The sequence below is a fragment of the Pleurodeles waltl genome, chromosome 6 (assembly GCF_031143425.1).
Source record: "Pleurodeles waltl isolate 20211129_DDA chromosome 6, aPleWal1.hap1.20221129, whole genome shotgun sequence".
In the NCBI taxonomy this organism is placed as follows: domain Eukaryota; kingdom Metazoa; phylum Chordata; class Amphibia; order Caudata; family Salamandridae; genus Pleurodeles; species Pleurodeles waltl.
In genome coordinates this window covers 1,564,528,234-1,564,542,962 of record NC_090445.1, presented here as the reverse complement: position 1 = coordinate 1,564,542,962, position 14,729 = coordinate 1,564,528,234, and the positions used below count along the sequence as shown (strand labels likewise).

The 14,729-nt window shown below is 43.6% G+C and overlaps 2 protein-coding genes across 4 annotated transcripts in view; one reads left to right on the top strand and one right to left on the bottom strand.

The window, feature by feature from the left end:
- The window catches only part of POLE3 (DNA polymerase epsilon 3, accessory subunit), a 40,823-nt gene extending 34,004 nt beyond the window's left edge, over positions 1–6,819 (bottom strand). Inside the window, exon 1 of one of the 3 annotated variants that reach the window (XM_069241270.1) lies at positions 6,725–6,819. The gene's annotated coding sequence lies outside the window, so the exon portion shown is untranslated. Of the gene's footprint in view, positions 1–6,497; positions 6,583–6,704 lie in introns of those variants that run through there. The other 2 variants (XM_069241271.1, XM_069241272.1) reach the window with 2 other exon arrangements.
- Positions 6,820–7,232: 413 nt separating this feature from the next.
- Positions 7,233–14,729, top strand: part of C6H9orf43 (chromosome 6 C9orf43 homolog) — a 175,917-nt gene continuing 168,420 nt past the window's right edge. The window contains exon 1 of the mRNA XM_069241269.1: positions 7,233–7,277. The gene's annotated coding sequence lies outside the window, so the exon portion shown is untranslated. The remainder of the gene's footprint in view (positions 7,278–14,729) is intronic.

Here is a 14,729-nt window from a genome sequence, read left to right as displayed (position 1 = left end):
TGAAGGGAGCAGCTGACTGGGAATAGGACTATATGCAAAGTATGTGAGCTCTGTCCGGCTGCTGCTCTTTCAACACGGACTCTGGTAGGTCAACCACAATTAGGTATCCGATTTGGAGAAAAGGGAAGCAAACTAATTAAGAGTATATTTCTACTTTGATAAACTTGTTACTAACATTTGCAATAGGTAAACTGTGCTAAACACATCTCTACACAACTGCGAAAATCCCCTGCACACGGTCAGCGAGAAAGACATCGACATTTCAGTCTTTAAAGAGCAGACTTGACAGCCCTTTGCTTTATTCACCGCTCGTCTCATATGAGCATCAATGTTGAAGAGACGTGGACTGCCTAGAAACCTCATCCACCGGCCATGAGATTACACTGATAGAGAAATAAGGGTCGATTCTAAATGGGGGTTTGAGGGTTTATAAAAAGCTTAAACTCTGACATGACAAGGTCTTGTTTGTCGTAATGTTTGCAACTTTTGGAGAAGTGAGTAAGTCCAGCTGAGAAGTCCTCACAATGGCTGTCCATTAAAGATAGGTTAGTGTTTTAACAGATTGATTGCATTACCACTAATCTCAATAAAATGAGAACATTCGGGACAGGGTTTATCAACATGTAAATAGTAAGAGTACATGGTGATATCTAGTTGCTACATGTATCGAATGAATGCAGGAATCTAACTGTGCACGAAGAAAAGTAGTATTTATTACAGCCCTAGGCTCACACATGAATCCTGATGTTCCTTAAACAGCTACCTTCCAACTACTCCCTCTTCGAACACTACACACACTCTACCTAAGTATTCGAAAACATGTAGAAATAAAAGACATTGCATTATATTGACATTATATCACAACATTCACAGAATGTATAGGTGCAGTACAAAACAACTGAGTTTTTATCAAAGTCAATTCTATTGGACTTAAAATGTAATCTCCACATATTGTATTTTTCAAAGGAACTGCATTACAATCAAACAATCGTGGGTTTAAGGGGCCTTTCTTACTTAAACATCAGTTGCTTTTGAACGGGAAGACGAGGCTGAGGTTGTGTCAGAATGTATTAGCACAAACAGTGTGCTTTATATTTAACGTTTTGAAGCCTAGACAGCGCAATATTTTGCAGGGTTATTAAGCAAGACCTTAGTCAAGGAAGTGAGCCAAAGCACTGTATCTCTCCCTCCATGCTCTACGGGCTCTTGCAAAAACCTGTCTTGTGCCAAAATAGTCCTACAAATGCTTTACAGCATTGAATTCAGATTTGTTTTATGCAATGCGCACTCTGCCATTTTGGAATGGGAGTCATTCATGTGGACACTCCTGGCACTGTTCTGTTGTGAGGAGAATAACAGTTTCTATCTTGATACTCCGTATCAGATTTCGACCTACTCTTCCTGTGTTTATTCTTCTTATGTAGTAAGTCCTCTAAACTTAAATTTTAGGTCAAGATGTTCACTTTTGTTTCCTGCTCGAGTCATTTTTGAAGGCCAGCCTGTTTCAGGTCTCTTTTCACAGCATTCTCGGTGCCTAAATCGTGTTTACCGTATTCTACCACTTTCTGTAAACAGGCCTTTAAATCTTGTTATCTTTTCACATTTGCTGTGCATTCAAAGAGAGGTAAAATGCCAGGCTCTCTCTTCCAGGGAGTATGGTGTTTATTATTTTTCTGACTTCAAAGTGAGAGAATTTATGTGACAATCTTGCTGAGTACCCATGTAAGACGAGAAGGGATGCTGCTCTTTTCTAGCACGCAACAAAAAACATGATCTGTAATGATGTTTCAGAATATATCAGTATATCAAAATTATCACAAATGAAGCACTTTTTCTTTGCAATTCTGAAGTGTGGTGGAAACAAATATATGAATGTGATAAAAACCCAATACACTAGGTGATGACACTGGCCCACATTATCGTTTATGTGCAGCAAAACCGTATTTCGGTGCAATATGTATTGGTCATTTCAATAGAAATGCGTTTCTGTAATGACAGTGAGCTATCACACCATGCGTACTCCACACTAAGCCACTCCAATCAATGTAACCCAGTCAACCCCTGCCCACTCCAATCTACTTCATTCCACCCCAATCCACTGCACACCACTCAAGCTACCCCAATCTGTGCTCCTATCTATCCCAGTCTACATTACTCCACTCCAAACCGATGTACCTCAGTCCAATCAACTTCACGCCAATATACCTGAATCCACTCCAATCTACCCCACTTTGCTTGAAACTCCACTGCACTCTATCCAACTCCTCTCCCTTCTATTCTACCCCATTCATCCCACAATCTACCCCACTCCGATCTAACCCAATGTACCCTAACTCCAATCTACACCACCCCAATCTACGCCACTGCAGTCATACCTATTCAATCTACCTCACTCCAATCTCTCCCGATCATTCCAATTCACCCTACTCTAATCCACCCCAATCTACTACACTCAAGTCTACCCCACTTCACTCTTCCCCAGTTTATCACACTCCACTCTATCCAGTTCCACTCTGCCCAAATTTAATCTTCCCCACTTTACCCCAATTTACCCCACTCAATCTACCCCTTTCCATTGCACACTACTCAATCTACCCCATTCTACTTCAGTCTAATCTACCACATGCCACTCCAATCTAACATCCGACGGTACCATCCTTGTGATTTTAACAGACTCCGAAAATGAAATGTCCCTCTCCGCATCAGGACTCTGCAGGAACTCTTTTAGGCCAAAGTTTTTATCATGGTAGTGTTTCCAGTAAGCAAGCACTCATGTAAGAAATGGCAGTGTTTTAATTAGGACAAGGCTTTCTATCTTCCTTTAGTGCCCTATGAAGTGTCTTGAGAGTTGCTAAAGCAAAGGACACTTCTAAGGCATTCTGTTGATTTCCAAAAACACTACTTTAAAGCAGGGGTCTCTAGCCGTTTCTATTATGAGAACTACTTATGTTCAATAAGTATGACTGCGAGCTACTAATATTATAAGTGTTGTAATCATGACCACGTTAGGCAAGATTACCTTAATGCCTACCAAATGCCTTATTACCAACAGTGATCACTCCTGCACATCAGGCAGGGCTGTCAAGGAGTACTGCAAAAAAAAGCTTTAACAATTTAGAATGCTTATACGTGAGTAACACATGAAGGTCATAGTTGCAATGCCCCTGACACCAAGGTAATATATTTGTAATATGTCTCCCCAGTGAGTCACAATTTTTCCCACAAATATGAGCTTTTAATATATTTTAAAAATGCTACCATTTTCCTCCAAACATCCACTTAGGAGTTATGAAAATACACAAAGTTTGGTCTTGAACAAGTGCTTTCCAATTGTTTTCATATATAGATTTAATAAAGTAAAAAGTTTTAAATTAAGCTGGGCTGCTCACAGAAGAGCTACTTACAGAGAGATTGCGAACTACAGGTAGTTTGAGAAGCCTGCTTCAAACAAACCCTGAATATAAAATATACATGTGAAGAAGAGAATAACATTGATTAGTCCTACTTTTTCCAGACCATAATATGTAATCTTGGGAAACTCCTTCACGTCACTGTGTCTTAGATATCTAGTTTGCCAAAAATGTCAACAGCTATATCAATAACTGAACATGGGTGGGCGGTGGAGGCAAGGCAACACATTCAACAAATGGAGGGAAGGTTGAGGCGTGCAGATGGACTGGCGAAAAACACAGATGGTAGAGAACTACACGAGAGAGCTGGCTGAAAAAGACACACTGATAGATGCTTAAATCAAAAGAAAAAGTATCACCTACAAAATGATGAGTGTAAAGACACAAGTAAAAGGAGAGGAACAAACACAAAGAGGAAGGAAGCCTACAGCAATTGGCCAAACAAAGCAAGAAAATTAGAGTGACCATGAAGCCAACCAGTGTTGATTAATGGGTGGTCTTTAAGTGTAGTGATAGAAAACAAAAAGTCTAGAAGAGAGAACACATGCATTTTCTAGGTGAGACCTAAAAAGCACTTATCCACTCACATTTACAAGCTGTTTCTTTCGAATTTGAGTTTTTTTTTATTTATTTTTTTACACATTGCCCTGGTCCTTTGTGGCACTAAGCAAGGTTTAGTGGTGAAAGGCCATCTTTCTCCCTGCTTGTGGTCTGCAGCGGCAAATCCTAGGCCGAACAAGAGAGCTTCAGCTGTCTAGTATAAGCAATATTAGAGGGCCATGATAGCTGATGTCTCAGATAAGAATGTGAAAAACATTGGACAACTAAAAGCGTTTTGTATTCGCAGACAGAAAGAAACCCATCCTGTTTATTAATCCTCAAATAAGGGTAGGTTTACCTCAATTGGTGCACAAAAGTGGAAGAGATGGCTTAAATCAAATAATGGTTTGTTGTAGCTTTTTTTTTAATAAGGCTCAAAAAGAAAGGAAAGCAACTGTTTCACTAAAACCCTCAATTCAAAATAAATAACACGCAATACCTACAGTAAATACAGTTGCAAACTTAGCACTACAAACTTGTGATGAACAAAAAAGGTGTTTGTAGAAATCACCGAGTCTTAAAAAAAAAAAAAAAAAAAATGTAATTTATGTTAATTTGCTCAGTCCCAGTGGGCGAAGACACTTCTGGTCCCCAGTAATAAAAAGGAGTAATCTAAAGAGACAATCAACAACATTTCTCTACCAGTTCCGGTAACTTAGTTACAACTGAGATAAGGGCTGTTTGCAAATGCCAGTTAAAATCACCATAAGCGCAGACAACATAGGTTATGGAGGGATATGGTAAACGAGGGTCAACTGCAGATGCAGCGAGTTCCGCTTTACCTAGAATTTTGCAATGTGACAGTGTGCATTTTTCTGCTGAAAGGTATAAACTGGGATTGCCAATTACAAAAAATATGCAGTTAAATCCCCGTACAATGACATACTGGTCACTAGACTCCATGCTTTCTGCCTGTTGTAGTGTCTGGCTACAGGCAGCTACAGTTGTCCGCACTAACGTGATCTGTACATGGCAAAAGCATACGGTGGATATAAACACTACCACAGAGAACAATATGTTGTGAGTTTAATGGCCTGTAGCCATTTTCTACTGGACCAAATGCACCATCATGTGCCTAATGTGTGTGCTACAGAGAAATATGCAAGCCAGAGGCCTTGCCTTTACCAATAGTTGGACGTTGCCAGTGCACATTTTGCTCAATGCGCAATCTTACGGGAGTGTTCCATCATTTGCATGTGGGAAGTGGACAAACACTGAATCAGCTGTGTGTGCTTATTTTCAAAATATCAATGTCCTCAATCTCCTGCTGTGTGGGACTCTCCTGCCAGCCCCATCCAAACTTCTACTTCTTACAAGAGTTATGCTGACAGTCACGCCCCAGCTGAGATCTTACAAGACAACATAGAAAACAAGTGAATCTGAACTATATGCACCATATCCACCGGCAAGGATTCCCACCTTTAAGTGGCACAGACTCCAACTTGCCCTACATCAAAGAGGAGCTCCCCCTCTCCAAGAATAGAGACAAGAAATTAGTCTTATAGATCTTGACCCTTCTGCTGCCTAGCGGAAAAGGTAAAACAATGCGTGGTCAAATTTGGACAAGCATGAACACAAATGATTTTCGCAAACTACAGCCAAAAAAAGGTTATTCTGTTAGGATCAGAGTTATCCTTACAAACAATTTCATGTGACATACTGGAAACATCGTCTACATATACTCCCTGGCTCAGCTTATCGAGCAATACCACATGAACGTCAAAATATACTACAAACTCAAATTCACTTAAGGCTGGAAAACAGACCTCAGAATCAGGCAAACTTTACCTCATGCCTGGATCATGTCTTTGTCTGGATGAAGGAGAACATCCTCTTTGTGTATCTAAAGCTGGGAACCAAATCAAACTACACGTGGTTCAAAAATTATCTAAAAAGAAAACTTGTCAAACTCACTGTCTAAGACAATGCGGAAAATGGATAGCAAATGAAGAACTGCGGGATAAATTCTTACCATACAAGATCAGAGTTTAGCCTCCCAAATTCCTGACAATCTACACTGTTGTGCCACATCGACGTCCGATGCTCTGAAGCATCCAAAAAACAACTAGCGGCGTTTTCTAAAACGACAAACTAAATAACTCGTCCTCAGCAGGAGAGCACCATATACCTGGCATGTGACTGATAAACCTAGTTCTATCAGCCAAGTGGCCGCTTTAGTTGTGCTACACAAAAGCGTCTCATTGCTGACGGGACCAGACAAATAAGGTACACCTTGCCATGGCACTTTTTAATTTAGGCATGTCGGCAGGGGCTCTAGTCTGCCTCTGCTCCTGCATATGTTAATTCTCTTCACCCAAACTATGAAAACCAGAATCTTACTATTATAATTGAAGGGGCCTCTACAAAATTAGCAGATTGTAAACAAATGTCCGCCTGCGACGGCACTTAATCAGCAGCGCTAACCACTTTAAAGCACGTTTAACCAAGAAGAGCTTAGAGTTTCACACATCCATGTATGCCAGTCACCTCCGTCAGACACAGGGCTCTCGAATTCAAGTTAGCACTTATGACTGCCATCATGAAACACCCAGGGAAAAGTGGCAGGAGTCCCAGCGAATCCTGAGAAGAACATGTTATGCAAATTATCATTTTCTTCATAACGTGATATGCGTGTACTAGGTTGAAACACGGGGTATGAGTCGTCTACTTAAACTATCCAAGGGAATTACGCACTCTGGATCTTCTCTTCTTACCGATAACGACTAATCGTTTAGAGTTGTCCGCTCGCAGGTTAAAACAGCAAGACGCAGGAGACGAAACCGCCGCGCTGCACTTCAAAGAACTCATTGCGCAGGCGTCACACTCCATCACCTCAGAAACACTAGAGCGCCTATGCGTAGATCGTGACGCGCAAGTGGTGCCAACTTGTCATCGTTAGTGAACTCATTAACTTCCTGTGAACATTAGGAAACTCACAAACAACCTTTTATTTTTTAGGACAAATTTATAGTATGAAGCCATCATATTCAGATTTCCTATTCCTACGTTTGACATTTGTTGCTGAAAACAACATTTTACACTCCATTCCAAAACTGTACCGATGCCAGTGTACACCGATTGGGGCATGTGTATGTTCTATGTGGACTTGCGCAGAGCCTCTCGACGTAAGCATATTCTACTTTAACAACACCATTCCGTCAGTGTCCCTACTTTCTCAAAACGAGGCTTGGGACGCACAGACGTGTGTTCCGTCCCGTAGCGTCATATGTTGCCTAGAAACCAGACTGTGCCAACATCAACCGGAGGGTGAGTACTGAATTAGGTACGAGCGCTCCGTTCGAAGGGTGTTAGCACGTGACGCCTCATTCTGTTCAAGCCCTGCGAATTATTATGAGTTCAGTGTAAAGTACAACCAACACTGAAATCTCACTTGTAAAACAAAATTGTGTATCGAATGCCAAATGTTTTCCCACTCAGAGTACAGGGTTGAATTTATAAGTCACTCGATTTCTACACTGTGTTTTGTATTTGGCATGGGCGTTCAGCCCTGGGCTTAGTTCAAACAGCGTATGGTGTAGTTATAGCTCTCTGAGTAAAGGTGCATGCTGTGGTCAGACGTTGGTGTCACTTTGGACTGATGGCCCACCAAATCCCTCCTCACTTGCTTTGCCTCCGGTACAACGTTTTCCACAGAAAGCTGTCGACATAGAGATGATGACAGTTTTGTTGTTGTTAGGGGAGAGGTTATGGCCTAACGGCTGTTGTGTTGTGCGGGGGGCTTTCAACACTCTCGGAGTCCGCCAGCACCTACTCTGTCGGCACGCGTTGCAGGCAGCGATGGGCCGTGGCCCAAACAGTCACAAGACACGGTGCGTTCAAGACTGTTTCGAGGTCTGAGTCGTAGGTCGTTACAGACCCCACCCCTTCAGATCTCGCCTTTATATCCTTAATACACGGGGACTCTGCTACAGGTGAGGCGGGCTGCCCCCATCCTCCCCTCGCGCACTCGTTACCTCACAAGGGAGACATTACATTCCTTCCTTCCTTCCTTGCTTCAGAAAAATTACAACCATTCAGAACATTTTCAAGAACAAACTTCTCCCCATGATCTATTCCAGGGGAAGTCACTGATACATTATGTGGTTCCTTAGCCAAGTAAAAGGGACGGGATTAGCCCGCAGATTGTATTGGTCAGTTTGCTCCTTTCCCCTGGTAGGGGCCGCTTCCATCTCTCTCGCTGCTGGACTGCCGTGGGGATGACTTTTCTCCCACTCGACCCACTGTCAGGTAGGGATCCTGCTATTGAGACATGGTCTCCGTCTTCTCTGTCAAGTTCCTCCCGTTCAGTTCCTGTGCAAGGGAACACTGACGTATAGAACTTCTTAAAGTGTGAAACATTTCTGGAGACCACCTCATCTTCGTGCCACGAAGGCACCCTGGTGCCATGTAGGTGTGTGATTGTCCATGGGGTCCTCTCAAATAGTAGCAGAAACTTGCTCCCCAGACATCGGTCTTTGAGGAGCACTTGTTCCCCAAATGGAGCTTGGAATGTCTTGCTCCGTGACATTGTCTGGCCCAGGCATTGGATTGTCAGCATTTGGGAAGGACTCTCTGGTTGTCTACTAAGGCTACATCCACCCAGGATGAGGAGGAATAGAGTCTTGCACCACCCTGCCCATTAGAAGGTGTCCGGTGGCTTGTCCAGGGGTGGAATGAGGTGTCCGTTGGCATTCTCTCAAGAAAGTATAGATGGCCCAGTCGTAGGGTTGCTGGTTGGCATGAGCGATTTGGATTACCTTGTTTAGCAGTCTCATAAATTGTTCGACTTCCATGTTGGCTTGCAGCCGTCTTGGGGTGGTTCTTCGGTGCGTGATGTTCCAGGACTTTAGGTACTCAGCCATCTCATGGCTTTGAAATGGTGGGCCGTTGTTGGTTCTTAGTTCTCTGAGCAGTCAATGTGTGGCCATTTTCTTTTCCAGCTTGGGAAGCACTTTGTGAGCCCCTTGCAATGATATAATTTTGACTTCTGGGTATTTGGAACAGTCATTGATGACTATCATGGTGTACTTTCCATCAGTTAGGCTGACAAAATTCATACTGGCACACACCCAGGTTTGCTGCGGCCCCTTTTCAGTTATCATAGGGCAGGAACAGGACAGGCACCGGTGGCCTGACAACAGGGGCATGACCTCACCAAGGCTACCTGCACATCCGTGAGCGGAAACAAGACTGTAGCACACAGCAGACTCTTGGTCTTAACAATGCCTTGGTCGTCGGCATGTACAAGTTGAATGACCTGACCGTGGAGGCTGGCTGGAATAATCAGTCTATGTCCCCGAAGCAGTCATCTCTCCAGATCAACGACTAGTTCTTGGTGGACATAGTAGAGGCTATCTATGATGCACCCTGCCTCTGGTGTTTTCTGGGCCCACCTATCTTTAAACTGGTGCCACTGATTGTTCTTCACCACTTCCAGGGCCTGCTCTAGACAGTCATCTTGGGCAGTGGTTCATTGGATTTGGTCAGTGGAGATAGGCAAAGGTCAGGACCTGTCTACCACTTACTGGACATACTCTTCCGTCTTCTTTGCTTTGTCTTCTTCACCTGGAGTGGCTGCCCTAGGGTATCTGGACAGGTAATCGGCAGGGTTGGTGGACCATGTTCGGTACTTCACCTAACAGTCACACTCCTGCAGTTGCAGCATCCATTTTTCTATTCTTGGGGGTGGCTTCAATGCAGTCCCTCGAAACTATGGAATGAGGGGTTTGTGGTCGGTAGTGACCGCAAATGGCCGGCCATAAACATACAGATGGAAGTGCCGACACTCCAGTGGATGGCGATGGCCTCCTTTTCTATCTCCGAGTATCGCTGTTCCGTGACTGTGAGGGATCGGCTCGTGAAGGCCACCAGGGCCCAGTCTCCTCCTTCGTGTTGCTGCACCAAGACTGCCCCAGTCCTTTTGGCCCTGCATCGACGGCGATAGTGGTTTATTTCTGTGAATCACAGTACATGAAAGTGGTGTTGCCTGATAAGGCTGCTTTGATCACTTGAAACGCTCACTCTTGGGTCTCCACCCAGTGCCAGGGCATGGAGGATTTCATCAGTTCCCAAAGGGGTTGTGTCAGAGTGGTCAGGTCGGGGATCAATCTGCCACAGTAATTCACCATTCCTAAAAAGCTGCAGACTTCTCATATGGTGGTAGGGGATGAAGCTTCTTTAAAGTTGCTGACTTTTTCGGGGTCAGGGGCTATTCCTTCTGAAGACAAGGTGTATCCAAAAAAACAGATCCTTTGGGTTAGGAATTCACACTTGTCCTGGTGGAGGGTGAGTCCAGTGTTTTTGATTCTTTGGAGCACACCTCTGAGTCTGCTGTTGTGTTCTGGGATGGACTTCGCATGGATCAGAATGTAATTGCTGACATTTATTGCACCCTGGAGGCCCCCTAGAATTTCTGGTATGGCATTTTGGAAGACGTCTGTGGCACTGTAGATGCCTTAGTTGAGCCTGCGATATCGCCAAAGGCTGACATAGATGGGAAAAGTGGTTATGTACAGCGACTCCTCCGCTAAAGGTAAGCTGGTGGTATCCTGATCGCAGGTAGACCTTGAAGAACCAGCACGCTCCACTCAATTCCGATAGTAGATCATCCATGATGGGGGTGAGATGGCGTTCTCCTTTTATGGCGACGTTGGGCAGCCTCAGGTCCACGCATATGCGTACCTTCCCCGGTTGCTATGTTTTTTGAGTTACTACAATCAGGGGTGGTCCATGATACCCTTTCGATTATTCCTTCCGCTTTCAGCTTTGCCAGTGCACTTTCTACTCGAGGCCTCAAGTGGAATGTGATTCTTCGGTGTCTCAGGGCTACCGGCTTCACCACTGGGTCGATGTGGAATGTGATTTATTTTCCCTTTATGCATCCAATCCCTTTGAACACCTCAGGAAATCCGTCTAGTGTGGGTCACTCCTTTCTGGTGGACACCAACAGCGAAGGTGACAATCCTTAAGGCTTCATCTGTCCAGCATCCTAGCAATATTCTGTGGCCCTCTTCCATGACATAGACAGCCGAGCTGCAGGACTCTGTCTGATGGGTGATGGGTGTGTGGAACTTTCCTTGAATGGCCAGAGATTGGTGTTGTCCATATGCAAAGAATTTGATCAGTGTTTTTTGGGGAGTCGGTGGTGGTTGCAGCTTCAGGTACATCTCCCTGGATAGTAGGTTGATGGAGGCACCACTGTCTACTATGGCAAGTACTTCTGGGTACCCACACGTACTTGACATTGGGGGAGATGGTGCTGATTTGGTGTTGCTGTCCCCACAGTGAACACAGCGTGAACTGTGTATTCTGCCTCTTTGTCATCGTCCATATCACTCTGAGGGTCTGCTAGGGTATTGATGGTGGCTTGTTGGCCCCTTCTTGCTGAAGCGGCATACTTTTGCGCAGTGGTTGTACTTGCCACAAGCTGCACATCTCTTTCCTTTCGCAGGACAGTCCGCGGGGCGGTGTGTGAGGCCACTGCAGTATCCACATGACTTTGGTGATGGTCCTTTCACTGGGGGTTTTCTTGGGGATGGGGTGGGCATGACTGCATTAACCGGTTCTGTCTTTATTTATTTTTTGTCCTCATTACTTAACCCCACAGTCTGAAACGTTCATCAAATGAACCTCCAGGAATACATTCCTTCCAGTTCATTCGCCATATGGGACTATCAGATCAGATCAAGGGCAGTCCATGTCTTAGGGCTGGGTTAACCTTCTGGAACACTATGGCACCTTGTTCCTTTAGACTCAAACATGTATAATCATCGGACAGGCATTATTTCCCTGCAATCCAGTCGATTAGTGGGCCCCAAAACTCAGACCTCTTCCCACTACACCCCTTCCCCTTAGTGTCACACATTAAATTATACATTAAGGAGTCTTTCCATTCCACAAACATTGGGGGAGTATGGCTGGTCCATTTCCTACATATCTCTCTTCTAGCCAGCAGTATCATATAAAACAGCAACTTGTCACTGTCCTTTTTAACTCTCTCTCCCTGTATACAACCCAAAAAAATCAGAGAGGGAGTTATCTTATACTTAATGGATAGTATCTTATTAATACAGTCACCAACCTCTGTCCAAAACCGGCTTAGACGAGGACATTCCACGAACATGTGCAAATCATCTGCAGATTCCAGACCACATTTCTGACAACTAACCTTAGTAACGGACTTCACTCTTGTTAACTTTCCAGGGGCCCAAAACACACTATAGATTGAAAACAGATTATTCCTTTTTAAACACGCTGGTTTGACTGTGGAATACACCAAAGCTATAGATACTTGCCATAACTCTGTTTTCTGTATTCCCGGGAGATGATCTTTCCAGATGTCCTCCGGCATAAGAAATTCTCCATCTATCGTATCCAAGAGTGTCCAATACCAACTCGATAGTTCTTTTTTGTTCATATCGCCTTTCTGAAGTAGTCTTTCAACCGCATTAGAGCCACCTACTCCCCCTCTGCTCTCTTTCACCCAACTCCTTATTTGGAGATATTTAAATTTAGAAAAGCTTCCTCCTGTGTCTCTTACAAGATCTTCATAGGAAACCAAACCCTCAACTGTACACAATTGGCCCCATTGCAAAAACCCGGCCTCTCTCAGAGAAACAACTAAAACATCCTTGGTCCATTCTGGCGAACCTGGTGAGTTTCATATAGGACATGTTTACTATAATACAGTAAATTTGTGCCTTTCCTTACCTCGTACCAAACTTTTGCTGTATCAAACAATACTCTGAGCCTCACTTTCTTAAAAAAGTTTGGATCTCCAAATTTGTACAAAAAAGCCCCCTCCACAACCTTCTCACATTTCATCATAACTTCCAGAATCACCCCCAGTTCCAAGGTTGTGGACCCACCAAAAGCCCTCTTCATACTTTGAATAAAGGTTGCCCAAACATAGAGTTGGAAGTCCGGTAGTGCTAGTCAACCCTTCTCTTTCCTCCTCCTTAACTTCTTCCATGCTATAAATGCTCCCCTATTTCCCCATATAAAACTACTAATCTTACCTTGGAATTTATTCAACCTTTCTTTATCAAATCTCAAAGGAAGCGCATTAAAAATAAAAAGCATTTTTGGAAGAATCATCAATTTAACCAAATTGGTCCTTACTGGAATAATCCGGGGTAAATTAGCCCTAACTCTTCATTTGCTTACTGGACTCAATCATATCTCTATCAAGATTTCTTTCTGCGATCTTCCACACCTCATGTGTTATTGTAATGCCCAGATATTTCAACTCTCTGCTAATCTTAATGCTCCCCTCAGGCATATGCTCAGTCATATTCCAAGACATAACTTCCGTTCTATCTTTGTTCACCTCATACCCCGCTATCCTCCCAAATTCCATTATCAAATCATCCAGAACCGGCAAGGATTGCTTTAAATTACTTGTATAAACCATCAAGCCGTCTGCATATAGGGCTGCTTTCTTAGGCCAAATCCCACATTGAAATGGGAGTATCATCAACTCGCTTCTAATGTTACAAGTCAGAGGTTCTATATATAAGTTAAATAATAGGGGGATAACGGGCATCCCTGTCTTCATTCCCTCTCAATCATAAAGGGGTGAGTTATATGTATGTGATGCAATTGAAGATCTTCGTCAACCTCAAGGGATGGTCGACAGTCTATGTGTGCGCTAGAAATGAAAATGAAGGGTAACGAATTGAGGCTTTTATCTTGGAATGTTAATGACCTAAGGGTAAGGGGCAGGCAGAAGAGATTAATGCAGTATTGTAGGGATGCCCAAGCTATGGTGATCATTTTGCATGAAACACATCTATCTGGTGAGAAGTGTATTAAGTTGTTTAAGCCACATCGATGGATCCAACATACTTTAAGCTCTACACAGACTGGGGGTAGTAAAGGGGTGGCTATATTAGTCAAAAATCACCCAGAAATTTCTTTCCAGGGAGGACCAGAGGATAAAGCAGGTAGGTGGGTGATAGGGAAGCTGCGGGCCTTTAATCAGGTGTTCATATTAGTGGGTTATTATGGTCCAAACAGGGACGATGTTCAGCCCCGGCGAGATTTGTTTAATCACTTGCTACAATTTACAGACCCCACAATTTGGGCAGGAGACTTTAATATAGTATTCAACTATGATTTAGATAGGTCAAAAGTGAGTAGGTCAAAAATGAACGAGAAGATGCGATCTCAGGTGATTAATATGATGTCCCACTTTGGGTTGCACGATATTTGGAGGGAGATGATGGGATGAAGGCGGGGGGGTACACATATAATAATAGGAAGTATAAACATCAATCTAGGATTGGTTATGTGTTGGTGGTTGGGAAGTTGAGAGTGTCAAAAAGATTTCCCATGTTGGAGTGTACCTATCAGATCACTCAGCAGTGAGTGTGAGTTTCAAGCTCAGAGGGAATAAGGTGCAGCGCAGGTGGACGTTAGATAGAACTCTCCTTTTAGATGAAACTATTGTAGTAGGTTTGTGTTGGACCTGGCCCTTTTACAGGGTCATTCCCCAGACTTTTTGCTTTTGCCTCCTTATTTTTCTGACCTTTGTTGGCTGACGTTTTGACTCTGAGCACTTTTTCACTGCTAACCAGTGCTAAAGTGCATGTGCTCTCTCTTACAAATTTGGTATGATTGGATTATACCTGATTGGCATATTTAATTTACCTATAAGTCCTTTGTAAAGTGGTATCCCTATACCCAGGGCCTGTAAATTAAAGGTTACTAGTGGGCCTG